Here is a 16107-nt window from a genome sequence, read left to right on the forward strand (position 1 = left end):
CACTTTGTATCAGTCCATGTGGTTATTTCCAGATTTTTCTAAAATTATCCTTTTTTTCATCATTTCTTATAGCATAATAGTATTCCATTACAATCAAATACCATAATTTATTCAGTCATCCCCCAATTGATCTCTTCAATTTCCAGTTCTTTGCCATCACAAAAAGAGCTGCTCTGTTGTACAAATGGGTCCCTTTCCTTTTTTTGTCTTTTTTAAAAAAATCTCTTTGGAATACAAACCTAGTAGTGGTATTGCTGGGTCAAAGGGTACACACGGTTTTGTTGTTGTTTGTTGTTGTTTTTATACACAGTTATATAATCCTTTGGGCACAGTTTTAAATTGTCCTCCGGAAGGGTGGGATCAGTCCACAACACACCCACAGTACATTAGTGTCCCAATTTTCCCACACTCCCTTCAACATTTATTATTTTCCTCAAGTTAGCCAATCTGATAAGTGTGGGGTGTTAATTCACAGTTGTTTTATTTTTATTTCTTTAATAAAGAATGATTTAGGGTATTTTTTCATAAGTGTCATTAGTTTCTTAAAAACAAATAACACAAAGGAGAATAAAAAGATGCATGGTAAGTAAAAGGAACAATGAATTAATTAGACATAAATAGTGACATAAAAGAAATAGATCAGAAATTCTGTAACACAGATTAAGTAACAATGTTGGGATTAAAAGCTATATTCTTTGACTATGAAACCAATTGTCTTCTTATTTTACAACCAACAACCAAACATTCACATGAAGATGGGCAGCCTCAGTTATTATTATAAATATAATAATTTTTAAAACCCTTATCTTTTGTCTTAGAATAAAATAATTTGTCTTGGTTCCAAAGCAGAAGAGCGGTAAGGGCTAGGCAATGGGAGTCACACAACTAGGAAATGACTGGGGCCATTTTTGAATCTAGGATCTCCTGACTCTAGGCCTGGCTCTCAATCCACTGAGCCATCTAGCTGCCATCAATTATTATAATTATAATAACAACAAAAACAATAAGCCATTCATTTTTTTATATCACTGTGACTGTGAATAGGCAATACAAGAATTATTATCTCAGTTTTATAGACACAGAAACTGAAGTTTGGAGAAGGTGTGACATGACTGAAGTCAGAGAGCTACTAACTGTTGAAGGCAGGATTTGAACCTAGGTATGGAAGTACCTAGTCCAGCGTTGAGAATCAGAAAATGTATGACCTCTATGAGGGATTTCTAGTAAACATTCACTGGAAAAAGTTTGAGGAAAAAAAAATTAGAGAAAAATAAAATAGAATGAAGTGGTATGGAGCATTTTCAATCTGTGGAGGTAGAGGGAACACTTACCCTGAGGAAGTCAAATATCCACTATATTCAGCTACATTAGGGAGGGAGTGAGGATGGTGAAAATTAAGTTGGAAAAATGATTCATGATCAAAGGCTGCAGGAAGCCAAAGGGAGCCCATGGCTGTATTGTCTTTAGCTAAGTAAGTCATGGAGGAGATGGAGTGAGAAAGGAAGGGCTAGTGTCCTCTCTCCATAAAATCATGCCTTACCAGGCCTCTGTGAGCACATCTAGTCTCTTCTGTCCTGTTATCTTGGTTTTACTCCTTGTAGATTCCCCTTGAAACTTTTGACTTCTTCCTTATGTCTCTCTATGATTTGTGACAATCTGGCTTTGCCCTTTGGACTATGCTGTGTTTTCTCTTTGCACTCTTGGAATCTGGCCTTATGATCAGATCCAAGGGACTTATCTCCTCTAGTTTGTTGAACTGAGACTAATATTCGTTAATCCCAACCTATGGGTGTTGCACCTCCCCTTCCTTCCTGCCCTCCCCCAAATCCCTGGTTAGTAAGACATGACACCTGTACATTATTAGTACTTTACTTTCACCAGAAAGAGGGAATGTGCTGAACCTGGACCACACCAGAGGGAGCAATTAAAAAAAAAAAGAATGAAATGGACTATGAACTGCCAGTTGGTGTAAAGCTCCTTCTCCAAGAACTCTCCCTCCCACCTGCTTGCCCTAGAGAGAGACAGACAGACAGAGGTTTTTTCCCCACCACAGACTGAGGAGGTTTTGCTTTGTCCCTCCCCTTAGTGAAGCAACCAGTGAAGACAGTTGGGTTTTTGTTTCCTGCAAAGGAGTAAGAGTAATGGAAATAGAAGAGAAACTGGCTATAAAGAAATAGTATAACTAGCGACCATGAGGTGAGAATATAGATTATAGACCTAGTTCACTGAGATGAGCAAGACAAGGACTCAACTCTGCACTGAATGAATCCTCCTAGGACACACATAGGAGTATCTACCCTCTTTCAATACCAGGTTCTAGAATCTGGAAGAGCTTGAGTTCCAAACTACTCTGGGAAGGAAGTAGAAGGGCATTGATGCTCAATTGCAAAGTGACATGATTCTTGTGACTTTAATATCCATTTCTATTAAATGCTTACTTTTCAGTTCTGATCTTTGACTGTTAATTGTAGGGAGCAACTAAAACTCAAGCCTTAGTTAAATTTAGAATTTATCAATTTTTGGCCTGAAATAAGGAAATTACCATGAAAAGTTCTCATCACTTAAACCCAGGTTTGTGCAAGTCCATAAAGGATGAACCAACATACAGCAGGCAAGAGATGATTCATTACCAGCACAGCAGTCATTTCAGAATCAACTTTCTGTATTCAGTTTGCATCCTTAGTTGGTTAAAGCAAAGATCAAAGTAAATAACAAATTGAAATAAAGAAAAAAAAGAAATGAAACCATGGTGCTATTAAGTTAGCTTTAAATTGATCTCTTCAAACAAACTCTGGAAAATGGAAAATGACTAAAATGTAAAGAAATTGCTTTGATTATAATTTCATAAAGAAGTTTAATCAGAACAATTGCCACAACTGAGGCAGAAAGAAATAGAAAACTGCCTTGGCTTGCAGTCACATAGTTTCTTCAAAAAGCAGAGATTCATGACAGTGAAGTGTCATACAGGTTGAGAGTACAAACTCATTTGAAATGACAGATAATTATGAACAATATTAACTCATAAAACAGAAAAGAAAAAGGGGGAAATGAGCAATTAGCAAATTTGGTATGAGATTAACCTAAACCAGGTCATCCTGAGTGCATTTGTCATAGATTCAAGAGTGGAAAAGACCTTAGAGATTATCTAGTTTAACCAGGAGGACAACAAATAGATGTGAATGAAATAGATCTGCCACCATTTTTATGATTATCTTTTCTAAAAACAACAGCAACAATAGCAGAATCACTGCATTACTGGAACCAGTTTATATTAAAATTTTTTTTAACCCTTACCTTCCATCTTAGAATCAATATTAAATTGGTTCTGAGGTAGAAGATAAGTAAAGGTTAGGCAATGGGTGTGACTTACCCAGGGTCGTACAGCTAGGAAGTGTCTGAGGCCAGATTTGAAACCCAGGATCTCTTGTCTCTGAGTCTGACTCTATCTACTGAGCCACTTAGCTCCTCCTTGTATTCATTCTTAAGAGTCATACTGTCAAACTGTCCATTACTCATATATTTAAATGGATTTCATAGATGTGAACATTCTTTTCATTGATAAAAGTTTCAATCATCCATGCTTTGACAATCCTTTGCTCTTGTTTATGTTCTATAAATTTGTTGAAAAGAGTCTACCCAATGTTCTAGGAGATGATTTCATTTCCACTGTACTTATTATTTGTTGAATATTTTTAAATAGTTGGATTTGGCATAGAAAAATCCCACCATTAAGGATTTCTTTCAACAATGCATCTATAGTTTATACATCAAAATTATTCAAGATTCCTTGGAAGTTTACTTGAAAGTAACAGAAATTATCTTAAGATAAATCTCGGGAGAGAATTATATAAAAGAAGGAGTTAGATGCTCAAGTCACAGAACATTGCAGAGACTCCTGGAAGGTACCTATTACTACTCAAAAGAGTGTGACTGACCATCCACATAGGAAAAACCAAGCAGATGAAGATGGTTTATTATTCATGTTATGAACTGGAGTTAAATTAATAACTCACAATGATTATCTATCTATTTATCTATAGACAATCTTTCTATTAGTCTTGAGAAGAGTGTACAAATTGATATATCAGGCCTGAGATTAAACAAGAAGAGGGCAACAGGCTGGATTGCCTTTGGGAAATTGTGGAGTCTTTAATTGTGCTTTCTTTAAGAGTACTTTCTCTCAGAATCAAAGGTTTGTCTTTTTAATTTCAACATTTCATTGGTATTTTGTATCTGTCAGTCAGTCACTCAACTGATTCATTCACAAGCATTTATTAAGTGTTGAATATGTACCAGGCAATATACTAGATTTTGGGGATACAAAAAATAAAATGGTACAGTTTCTGCCCTTGAGGAATTTATATACTAGAGGTGGAGATGACATGTACAGGGGGCAGCTGATTGATTCAGTAGATTGAGATCTAGGTCTAGAGACAGGAGGTCTTGGGTTTCAATCTGGCCTCTGACACTTCCTAGCTGTGTGACCATGGTCAAGTCACTTCACCCCCATTGCCTAGCCCTAGCCACTCTTCTGCCTTATAACCAATACACAGTATTAATCCTAAAGTAAGGTTTTTGTTTTTTTTTTTAAAGAAAGCATAAGCTATTTTGTGTGTGTGTGTGTGTGTGAGAGAGAGAGATGGTGAGTTGCAATTAGGTATATCAGAAAATGAAATCTGATTAATTGATCTGAGATTTGAAGGCTACTAGGGATTGAGGTGAGGCAGGGGATCATTCCAGGCATCCAGATAAGATAGGGTGGAGGAAGGGAGGATAACCAGGGCACAGGGACAGAGAGGGAGACAGAATGTTTTATATGAGGAACTGCAAGGATGTTTTGGCTAGACAGAAGTGAAAGAAAGGGAATAATGTACTTAACAAAGTTCAAAGGTTGGTTGGAGCCAGGTTGTGAAGGTCTTTAAATGTCCAAAAGAAGTTTACATTTTTTTCTAGACCTAGCAGGAATGGAAAACCAAGGAATTTATTCATTGTTTTTTCATTTATTTTATTTTTGTTTATTTGTTTATTCATTTATTTGATCATTTATTGATCTGACAAAAGGTTAGACCCATGCTTTAGGAAAATGGTATTTGGAGTTGTGCAGAGGATAGATGGAAGAAGAGAGAGACTTGGGCAGAGAGAGCAAATTAGGTTATAGAAACTGGGCAAGAACTAGTGAAGTCTTAACCTCTGGTGGTAGCTGTGTGAGTAGAAAGAAGGGGACACGTGAAAAATATCGGTGGAATCAACAAAAGGCAAAAAATACTAAATCTAAAGAATTTAAAATGAGAGTTAGCATGGTTTAGCAAAAAGGGCACTGACTTTGGAGTCCAAGGACCTAGATTCAAATCTCACACTTAACTAATTGCTACTTGTGTGACCAACCTTCCATTCTTTTAGGCTTTGGTTTCCTTATTTTTAAGGAAGGAAACAAGCATTTATTAAATGCCTGTTATGCACCATGCATTTTATAAATATTGTTTTATTTGGTCCTAATAACAACCTTGGGAGACAAATGCTATTCTTATCTTAATTTGCAGTTGAGGAAACTGAAGTAAAAAAGAAGTTAAGTGATTTGCCCATGGTCACACAGATAGAAGGTATTAGAGGCCATATTTGAACTTATGTCTTCCTCATACCAGATCCAGTGATCTCTCTACTCTGCCCCATAGTTGTCTCATTTTTAAAGTGAGTGATATGGACTAGATAGTCTCTGAATTTCCTTCCAATCCTAGAGCTATGATTCTGTGAGCTTGTGAGTAATAATAAGAGGACATGGTACATTGAGTAAGCTGTGATATAAAAAATAAGAAATTTTTAAGAAGAGAATAAGAGATATCAGTGGTGAAATGTATGATCAAAAATAATATAAACAGGCTAGTCATATTGTGAAAATGAGGGAGGACCCGTGGGCACATGGTCACATGGTATGTTCTACTAGTGTGCTGGCCATTCCAGTCATCTCAGCACCATGGCATGGAGGAGCTAGTCAGCTCTATCCTTTGTTACAGAGCAGAGAAATCCAACCATTCTTCACTGCAAACCACTCAGTACCCATGCTCAACACCAACCAGCAAGGGCATGTGGGTCCAATACTACACTGAACTTTCTACTTTTGTCATGATAAGTAGAGTGATTCACATTTGGAACTCTGCTCAGTCTTCTACTATGACTAGTAAATGCCTATCTCCTCTATATCCCAATGACATTTTACTATAGATTTTCTTTTAAGTTAACATCAAATTACTGACTCTGGCTCCAACCGTTTACTCAATTCTAAATCCACCTTACTGCACTATGGTCTCTCATCTACATTTTTCATTTTGTCCCCCCCAAAAAGCACGGGAGATTTATCTGCAGCATTCTCTAAATCTGGGAATGGGAAAACTGTTAAAAAAGAAAAAGGAAATGAAATGAGCTTGTTATGACCTATTCCTTTATTTTTATACTGTTACTTTCTGTCCTAGTATCAATTCTTTCCTTCCTTCCTTCCTTCCTTCCTTCCTTCCTTCCTTCCTTCCTTCCTTCCTTCCTTCCTTCCTTCCTTCCTTCCTTCCTTCCTTCCTCCTTCCTTCCTCCTTCCTTCCTTCCTTCCTTCCTTCCTTCCTTCCTTCCTTCCTTCCTTCCTTCCTTCCTTCCTTCCTTCCTTCCTTCCTTCCCTTAGAATTGATATAAGGTTCCAAGACAGAAAAATGGGCAATTGGGGTTAAATTACTTGTACAGGGCTGCACAGCTAGGAAAGAAATATCTGAGACCAGATCCTGCTGACTCCTGGCCTAGTGCTCTATCCACTATGCTCCCTAGCTGCTCTGACCTATTCTTCTAAAAAAATAATTGTTAGTATCTTCAGTATTCATATTACCTTCATTCATATCCCTTGTCTGGCCCCCTTGTGCCCGGGCAGCCATCCTCTGTACCAAAAATAAAAAAGGAAAATGTTGTTCAGTAAAACTAGTCAACACATCAGTGAAATCTGACAGTTTCACACTCACAGTCTTCATCTACAATGATGAACATATTTTTTCATTTTTTGGGCCAAGATGTCATAATCACAGTGTTAATTTTCTTCCCTCTCTCCTTTTCTTTCTTTCTTGCCAGTCATCCTTATTGTTTTCCTGGTTCTGCTTATTTTACTCATTATCAGTTAGTAAAAGTCTATGTTTCTCTGAATTTTTCGTGTTTCTCATTTCTCACAGCAGTTACATTCCAGTGCATTCATGCACCACAACTTGTCTAGCTCTTCCCCAGTTGATGGACATGTGCTTTGTTTTCATTTCTGCACTACTACAGAAAGTGCTGCTGTGGCTTTCCGTTCTGTCTTTTAACTTTCTCGGTACATATGCCCGGTACCGGGATCTCTGGATTGCCAAGTGTAGATTCCCCGCCCCCGTCCCCCCCTCCCCGTACCTCCAAAGCATAATTCCAAATTGCTTTCTAGAATGAATGGGCCAATTCACAGTTCCACCGGAAAATCCTTTTTCACAATAAAACTGGGAGATCTGTAGTGCATGCATTATTATTTTCATTTCTTAGAAGGGGTAACTGGGGCTAAGCGACTGGCCTAGGCTCAAACAGCTAGTTAGAGCTGGTGATAGAATTCGAATCACGCTTTTGGGGGGTCCTTTACGCCATCCCGGAGAGGCTTTAGGTTCCCTCCGCATTCGGGATTTCACTATCCAGGAGATGTAGGTGGAGTATTTTAACCTCGAGTAAGAACCCGCCCCTCTGCCCCACGAAACTACATTTCCCTTGGGTCTATGCGGCTCAGGGAGAGAAAACGCTCTTACGTGTCAAAGGGCCGGATCAAGAAGTGGAGCCGGAAGGCCTGCTGGGAGAAGAGCCGAACTCCATTTCCCAGCAGTCTCCGGGCCCACCATGTCCCTTCCTCGAATCACCCTCCCGAAACCCGCGCCGTTCCGCGCGCGCGCGCGCGCCGGCAGCACGTAGCGTGGGTGACGCGTAATATGTGGGCCGCTCGGAGCCGCGGTCGCGCCGTGTGTGTGAGTGACTGAGGGAGTGAGGCACTGAGGAAAGAAGGGCGGGAGGGAGGGAGGGGAGACTGCTCGGCGGGGGTCGGGAGTGCTGCGGGAGACCCCGGGAAGGTAAAGCTAGCGGCTGGGGTATTGCCGGGAGAGGGGATGGGGCGCGCGCCCGGGGCGGGCGGGAGAGGGAGACAGGGAGCGCGCGCGGGGCGGCGGCGGCGGCGGCAGCGGGGGGAGGGGCGACACCTGCACTGCCGGAGGGGAACCGGTGCCGGGGGGCTCGGTGTCACTTGAGACTGGCCTTCCCTCCCGCTTCGTGGGGGCGGGGCTTCCGCACTCCCTCTCCCCATCCCTCAGATCAGTCTCCTCTCCTCTCCTCCTGAGATCTCACCCCCCCGAAACTTCTTGGGGACTAACCTTCCTCCCTTCTCCTGAGGAGTAAACCTCCTTCCTTCTCTTATTTACTCCTCCCCTTTCCCTCTTCTCTTCTCTCTTTCCCTTGCCTTCCCTCACTTCTCTTTCCCCTCTCCTTCTTCCTCCTGGCTTTCCACCCTCCCTCCTCTTCCTCCTCCCTTCCCCCCGCCCCATCTTCCCTTCCCCTTATGGGGTGGCATGGAGGAGCATTGTTTCTTCCCCCCCCCCTCTCGAAATCCGCCCTGGTGTGTACGTGATGTGGGTTGGGGGTTCCATTTTCTCCCCTTTCCTAGTTACACCCGCCTCCCACACGGCTTCCTATCACCTAGGTTGGGACCGATTGTCTCTTCCCACGTTTTCCCCTCCCCTCCTCTCCATGACCCTGTCCCGCCTCACTTCTGGACTAGGATTGGGGGAGGAGACGGGGGAGGAGACGAGGGCGGAGCTTTCCTGTTACTTTTCTTTTCCTCCTCCCGGTGGGTTGGGAGTGCCTGGGAGGTGAGGTGTGTAGAGTTCGGTAAACTGATGCGGAATTGAAACAAACGAAACCCTAAACTAAATAATCCGCGGTTTTCGAAGATTTCTAGTCTTCTGCTCCTTCATATAAAACAGCGATCCCCAGCAGTTTTCTTATTCAAGACATTTTTTCTTTCTCTGTAGTATTTTGGGAAGTCTTGAGTTTAAAATGTGTTGATAAGGCGGCTGTAAATTTTTTTTTGGGTGGGGGATGATAGCTGTACTTTATCAGTTTGATTCTGTATCATTTTGCAGTTTCATTTTGTCAGGTGTTTTGAATTTTCAGCGAAGCATTATTAATGAACACTATTCTAACTAAAGAATTTATATTAGTAACATTCCTTTGTTATAGTCTTTATTAAATGAAAGTTGAGGCATTTATTGGTTGTCTCAGCCTGTAATTTTTTTTTCATTTCTAGTGTATTTGATTTTAAAGTATTTACTTTTATTCCATGTTTGTTTAAAAAAGGAAGGTAGATTGAGTATTTTTTTCCCTCTTGTGCTGCCAAGACCTGTGCATGATGTTGGGAAGTGAAAAGCCTTCACTCCTTATTTTAGTTCAGAATTTGATTTTTGAATGCTAGAGGTAATAGAGGCAGAGGGTTTTTTATTTGTGCAAGGGTATGAAAAAAAATAATGTTCTACAGTTTTGAGGTACTTACTGAATACAGTTATCTGCCACTTCCATATATTCTACAGTTGTTAAAGAATAATTATATGGCAGGTATAATCATGTTAGTTTCACTTGTTTTGAGTATTTAAAATCAGTTTTCTTGAGTTCACAGACTTTGTGAACAGAAATGAATTGGATGTTTAAGTTTGGAGAGTTATTTTGTATATTTTAGGTAATCTCATGTTTTAAGTGATTTTGGGTCCTACTTCAGCTCAAATAATCACTTATAAGATAAAGACCAATTGTAAATATATATTTTATTTATTTTTTAACTGATCATTAGTTAGATTTTCTTTGAGACAAAATAAGTATACAAATATATCGGGATGGTTCCTTTGAATAGTTAATAGTTTTATCCTTCAGATATCTGTTAATAACATTTTACTAAACAGTTGCTCCTTGGTAAGCCAGGTGTAGGGGATGAAATGTAAGAAATGTTTGTGTTGAAAAGGATAGGTTGAATATTTTTAAAAACCCAAAGAACTAAATTACCATGTCACAATTTTAATCAATCCAAAACATCAAGAGAAACACTACCTTTTGTTGAATTATGCCACAGATACAATGTATAAGTGAGCCTTAACTAAAGAGAAGAATCTTGATGGGAAATCAGTTCTATCCATTCTTAACTATTGAGTTGTGCTGGGACATTCATTCTGGAAGTTATTTAATTTTTTTGTGGTTCCATTTTTTTTATTTGTAACATAGGTTGAACAATTGCTTGCCACTTGGTAGTGCCTACCTCAAGGGTATTTGTGAGGATGAATTAGATCAGGTTTTTGGGCTTATTGGAACAAGGCACAACTAGAATTATGAGGTAGTATCCTCATCTTGGGATCCCAGATTTAGAGCTGGAAGAGATTTTAGAGGTCATCTAATCCATCCTCATTTTACAGTTGAGGAAACTGAGACCCAGTAGGATTAAGGGACCTGCCCAAGATCACACAGGTAATAAATCCTAGGGTTGGGATTTGAACCCTAGTCCCTTGACTCCAAATACACCAATCTTTCTATTTTACTAGATTGCCTTCTGTTGTCATGGTTAATACAACAGCAGTCAGTTTACCCATAAGGTAACTAATAATGATACCCAGCATTTATATAAAGCTTTAAAGTTTACAAAGCTTTTGAAAATTTTACCTCATTTTATTCTCATAGTCCCACAGGGTGCCATTATCTCCATTTTACAGATGAGGCAGACAGGTTAAGTTAGACCCTTGCCCAGCATCAGACAGCTAATAAGTAAGGCCAATAAACTTCAGTCCTTCCTGACTTAAGATCCAGCATTCTCTCCACCACCTGACTGCATGGTGTCCCTTCATTATCCAGACTTACATGCCAGTGCTCAGTTTCATATTTGGAGTCTTAAGTTCATGTTTAACTTTTTTTTGAAAAGCCTTTAAAGATTACAGACAGTGTAATCATGTAATAAATGGTGTATGGTTAGGATGTTAAAGAAGTTTGTTAATTTGAATAAATTAATTAAATTTATATAACTATTTTATGTTAGTGAATATGGTTTGCTTCTTGGGAATAAAGCTCTATGGTGTGAAATAACATATCAGGGTACAGGAAAATTTGATTTGATTTTTGTGTATTAGTTATCTTGTATTTTAAATTTTGTTTAAAAAGACAAAATTAAAGACTTGTTTGAAAGAGTTTTTGAAATCCAGGTTTTTAGTAAGGTGCTTATTGGTCAGTATAAAATCTTGTAGATGCTTAGAAAACATGACTTATATGTTATATAGATCTGTTTCTAAGTGATGTGTTAGAACTTCCTTGTAAATAACAAAGTTTTATCAGGCAAAGTATTTTTTAAGTAATACATCTTCTTAGGGAATTTATCAGAGGTGGAATTAATTACATATGAACATTGTTTTCTAGTCTGACATCAACATTTCACACTCTAAGCAGTTATTTCCAAAGTTAAAATTATTGCTGAATGTAGACTAATTGAAAGTTCTAGCATGGTTGTTTGAAGAATTTCCAAAATGCTTCCTTAAATTTTCTAGAAAATTTATATGTATTGGCTAGCCCTACACGAAGGCTGTTTAATACCATGTAGGGAAGTATCTTATTAGATTATTTTTACCATTTACATACTTTGCTATTTTGCCTATAGTCTACTCCCATTTTGACATTGAACCAGGTTGAATATTGATGAAAGTAGTTGTGGGAGGAGGAAGTGTTTCGGTATATTGTTTTTTAAAAATGGATTTATGCAGGATTTTATGAGTACATATGTTTGTGGGATCATATGCATACTGGTAGATTTTTAGAAGATTAGCTGCTATGCTCTCTGGTTAGTTTTCTTGGCCTTCTGATGCAGGAATGATTGCTCTTACTCAGAAAAGGCAGGATCTTTTCCATGATGTTCACTTCAAGTATTTATTAAATGCCTACATTGTGTGAGGTAGGTAGAGTATTAGGCTTTGGGGAGAAAAAGAAAAACAACTGTATATTTCATGGAGCCTCCATTATACTGGGGAGAATTATAATTAAACAGATATGAGGTAGTTTCAGGCGGGAGAGGGGGATCAGGAAAGGCTGCCTGTAGGAGGTGGGAGCTGAATTGAGCTTTGAAGGAAGATAGGGATTTTAAGAGGGAGAGGTGAGAAGAGAGTTCATTACCAGTGTGGGGGGAACAGCCTGGTAAAGGAAGGCGAAGGCTCAAAGGTAGAAAATGGAATGCCAAGTTTGTGTCCCTTGAATCTGGGGCACAGAAGTTATACTTTAAATTTCAGTAGCTATTAAGGAGTAGAAGTTTGTTGGGGGGCATGCTCTGATACTTAACTGATCATTTATTGCCTGTTGCTTTTTTACTATTGAAGCTTCCTTTCCAGCAGGCTAGATCTGTTATGGCAAATCTCTCAAAATACTGACATTGGCATCCTTTGAAATCATTTAGTCTCTTCCTTATTTCACTACCTGATATAATTTACAAGTTGTAAAGCCTGCTGTTGTACTCTGAAGAAAAGAAAGAGGCTTGTGAGAAAATAGCCTAGTGTTTATTGACAGGGAAGATTGTTTTTGTAATGTTTTAAACTGTCTGGAACTTAGATTGAGTAATTCTTCAGAAGTAGTCACCTTATTTTAAAATGTTTGTTTTAAAAAAACAAACAAACATCCTTTCCTTCTGTCTTAGAATCAGGGCCAAGAATAGTGCTTCTAAGGCAGAAGAGCAGTAAGGCCTAGGCAATTGGGGTTAAATGGCTTGCCCAAAGTCATACTAAGGAGTGTTGGAGGTTAGATTTGAAACTAGGACCTCCTATCTCCAGGCCTGGTGTCTGTACAGTGAGCCACCTAGCTGCCCCTAAAATGCTGAGTTGTGAAATTTCATATTGGAGAATTAAAGATGTTAAGGAAATTCTCCAGAAGGAATGCTCCCATATGTAATTCAAAAGTTTTTTAAAAGCATAGTATAACACAGGATGATGGTTGGGATATTGCTGGGTCAGTTGAAAATAGATTCTCTCGCAAGTAATATCAAGAGGTAGCCTTATTTTTCATTTTAACTTTCTTAACAACTTGCTTCTTTGACTTTAGTTCACTGTGCTGTTCAATTATATATTCTTTGGACTGTGAATAGCCAGTGTTTGACAAGAAACCAGTTGACTTTTTTTTTTAATGGATGTTCTTTCATTTTATAGTCATCCCTCCTTTCTTTCTATCCCTGAGAAGAAAAAAGACTCTAACTTAAGAACTTTCAAGATTTAATTTTCTGTATTTCTCCCTCACTTTCCCAAATATCTTTTCCTATTTTCTGTCTCTTAAGTGCTGATTTTTCAAGATCTTCTCTTCTAAATAAATGAAAGTGTTTTTCTTCGAAATTGCTCCATTGTTTTGTGCACCTTTGGTCTTTTCTTTCTCTTTCTGCATTACTTTCTCCAGAAGAGCTTCCTTCTTGAGAAGGATTTTGGTGGATTGTCTTTTTTCAAGTTCACTTCTGTCACACCCCTCCCACCCCACTTCAGTCTATTCCTGCATTCTCCTGGTAAATTTAGCTACTCATCTTTACAGTGAAGGAGCGTTGCCACTTAACCATTAGCTATATTGGCTATCTCTATAGCCATGCCTTGACTATCTGATGCTGGGTTTAGTACTTTGACTTGCATACATTTTTTGAGGTGTGCAGTTGAGTGAGTGTATATGTATTGAGAATGCTTTCTAAATAGAGACTATTAAAATGAAACATTTCTTCCAAATGGATTTGAAGTCCTGTCTTCTAGCTGTGTGACACTAGCTGTTGATTTTAGATTAATCTTTCTAGGTTTAATTTTCCTTCTCTGTAAAACAAATGAAAGAGTAAAGTATTATTAAGTGCTTATTATTTGCAGTACAGTAGGGATATAAATAGAAAATTAAGACAGTCTCCGTTCTTGGTGATATTGGTGTCATCTACCTTACTGGATTGTGGTGAGGATTAAATAAGACATGCAAGTAACGAAGTTATTAATCTTTAATTTAAAATTGCTTTGGGGACTTTTAAAAGTTCTCTAAATTAGAAACTTGATCACTTTTTGTGAATTTTCCCATTATCTTGCTCCTTAGGATTTCATGAATGATTCCCTCTCTCTGGATATCTCTTTTAACTTGTACATTTTTGGTCAATGTGAAAACAATTTTTCTGTCTGTGAATTGGCTCAAACCCGGCTTCAGTGCTTCATCAGTAACTTCTAGATGGGAGCATTATGATGTTACTATTTGTTACCTTCCTGAAAGCCATTGTTATGAATCTAGTTATCTTGTCTGCATTTATTTTTGTGTCTTTTTAAAAATTAGATTGCATTTCTCATTCCCTTGTTTGTTAGACCAGTTGTAAGTCTGGTTAATATTTTGTTTATACCATGATATTGCAAGTTTACCTTAGTTAGGAGTTATTAATATTGGATTAAACTTTTTTTTTCCCTTACCTTCTGTCTTGGAATCAATACTGTGTTTTGGTTCCAAGGCAGAAGAGTGGTAAGGGCTAGGCAATAAGGAGGCAAGTGACTTGCCCAGGGTCACATAGCTAGGACATGTCTGAGGCCAGTTTTGAACCTAGGACCTCCTGTCTCTAGGCCTGACTCTCAAACCACTGAGGTCCCCATCTCCCCTGGCAGTTGCCCCCCAGATTAAACTTTTAAAAATATCCTAGTTCTGATCAAGGAATAATTTTGTAATGCTTTCAAATATTAATTCTTTGTTTCATGAAAGGTTCCCTTTAAGAACTGAGTTCAATGAATATAATTTTGTTTCCTATTAAAATGTAAAAAAAAATGTTAATTACTTTTTTATTTTCACAGTAGTGCTTTTTTGAACAGTAAACAAAGAAAGCTACATTTCTTACAAATAATTCTTGTGTATTTAATATATATATAGTCATTAATCTTTATAATTAAAAAAGGTAGCTCACCTGGCATACAAAATTGATTACTTATTTGTATTCTTCTCTTATAACACAAGTCAAAATATTTTTTGGGATCAATGATGTTATCATTTTTATTTTCTTCTCAAATCCACTATCTTGTTAAATAGTTAGACAGTTATTCTGTTCAAAAATATTTTTTTGTCTTAAATATATGCTTGAATAAAAGGACAGAAATTACATCATCTTATGGATAGAAAATATGCATATATATTGCTATGACTCAGTGAGTTCCCAGATCATTGGGTGCAGGTCAGATGTATGGTTTATTTAAGCATAAGTAGAGTTAGCTAGCAATGAGACATATAATCTGGGTTCTTTCATGCTAAGTTTTTCAGTCATTTAGTCGAGTCTGACTTCCTGACCCCATGGATCATAATGTCCATGGGGTTTTCTTGGCAAAGATAATGGAGTAGTAGGCTATTTCCTTCTCCAGTAGATTAAAACAGGTTAAGTGACTTGCCCAGGCCAAATTTGAACTCATATCTTCCTTAGGCTGAGTGCTATCCACAGAGTCAGTTTGCAGAACTCAAAACAAGTTAGGCAAAATTCTACTTAGATTTTTCTCTGTCATTAACTTTAGTCAAGAAGAGAAATATTGGTAGATATATAAACAAAAACACATATCCATTTTGGAGGAAAACTAGTTCATCTGGTAAATGAAATTGTATTTGATTACTCATTTGTATTACAATCATAATTCAGATCTAAGTATTTTGGGAGATCAATGGTGTTTTACTTTCTTCCTCTCAAATCCACTATCTTGCTTAGTCTCCCTTTACTTATTGTCAAGTCATGCATTCTTGGAAGAGAATAAAAAGTAGACAATTGTCATAGAATGTCCAGTTCTGTTTTGGTATGAAACCAGTGAATGTGTTCACAAAGCAACTATATAATTCACTTTGCTTTGTACTCTAGGTTTTTCAAACATATTTTATCTTTGGGTTGCTTAGACATTCTTCTGGTACTCTCCTATGACAATCCTGTACCTTTTCACCTTTTGATAATTTTGCTCCTAGGGTGATGTTATCCAAATAATGACTTAAATAATGACTTTTTTGTGGTAACTCTGGGCCCTGTTTCCCTCTTAATGTTCTGGCCAGGGACTGAAGCCT

General features: G+C 38.0%; 1 protein-coding gene across 16 annotated transcripts in view; it reads left to right on the forward strand.

The window, feature by feature from the left end:
• The window catches only part of DCAF1 (DDB1 and CUL4 associated factor 1), a 122361-nt gene that overhangs the window by 20024 nt on the left and 86230 nt on the right, over positions 1 to 16107 (forward strand). Inside the window, exon 1 of one of the 16 annotated variants that reach the window (XM_056805003.1) lies at positions 7865 to 8000. The exons of 13 other annotated variants lie outside the window; for them this stretch is intronic. The gene's annotated coding sequence lies outside the window, so the exon portion shown is untranslated. Of the gene's footprint in view, positions 1 to 7864; positions 8001 to 8040; positions 8103 to 9911; positions 10534 to 16107 lie in introns of those variants that run through there. 2 more of the 16 variants (XM_056805006.1, XM_056805005.1) reach the window with 2 other exon arrangements.

Source organism: Monodelphis domestica, chromosome 7, assembly GCF_027887165.1.
Source record: "Monodelphis domestica isolate mMonDom1 chromosome 7, mMonDom1.pri, whole genome shotgun sequence".
NCBI lineage: Eukaryota > Metazoa > Chordata > Mammalia > Didelphimorphia > Didelphidae > Monodelphis > Monodelphis domestica.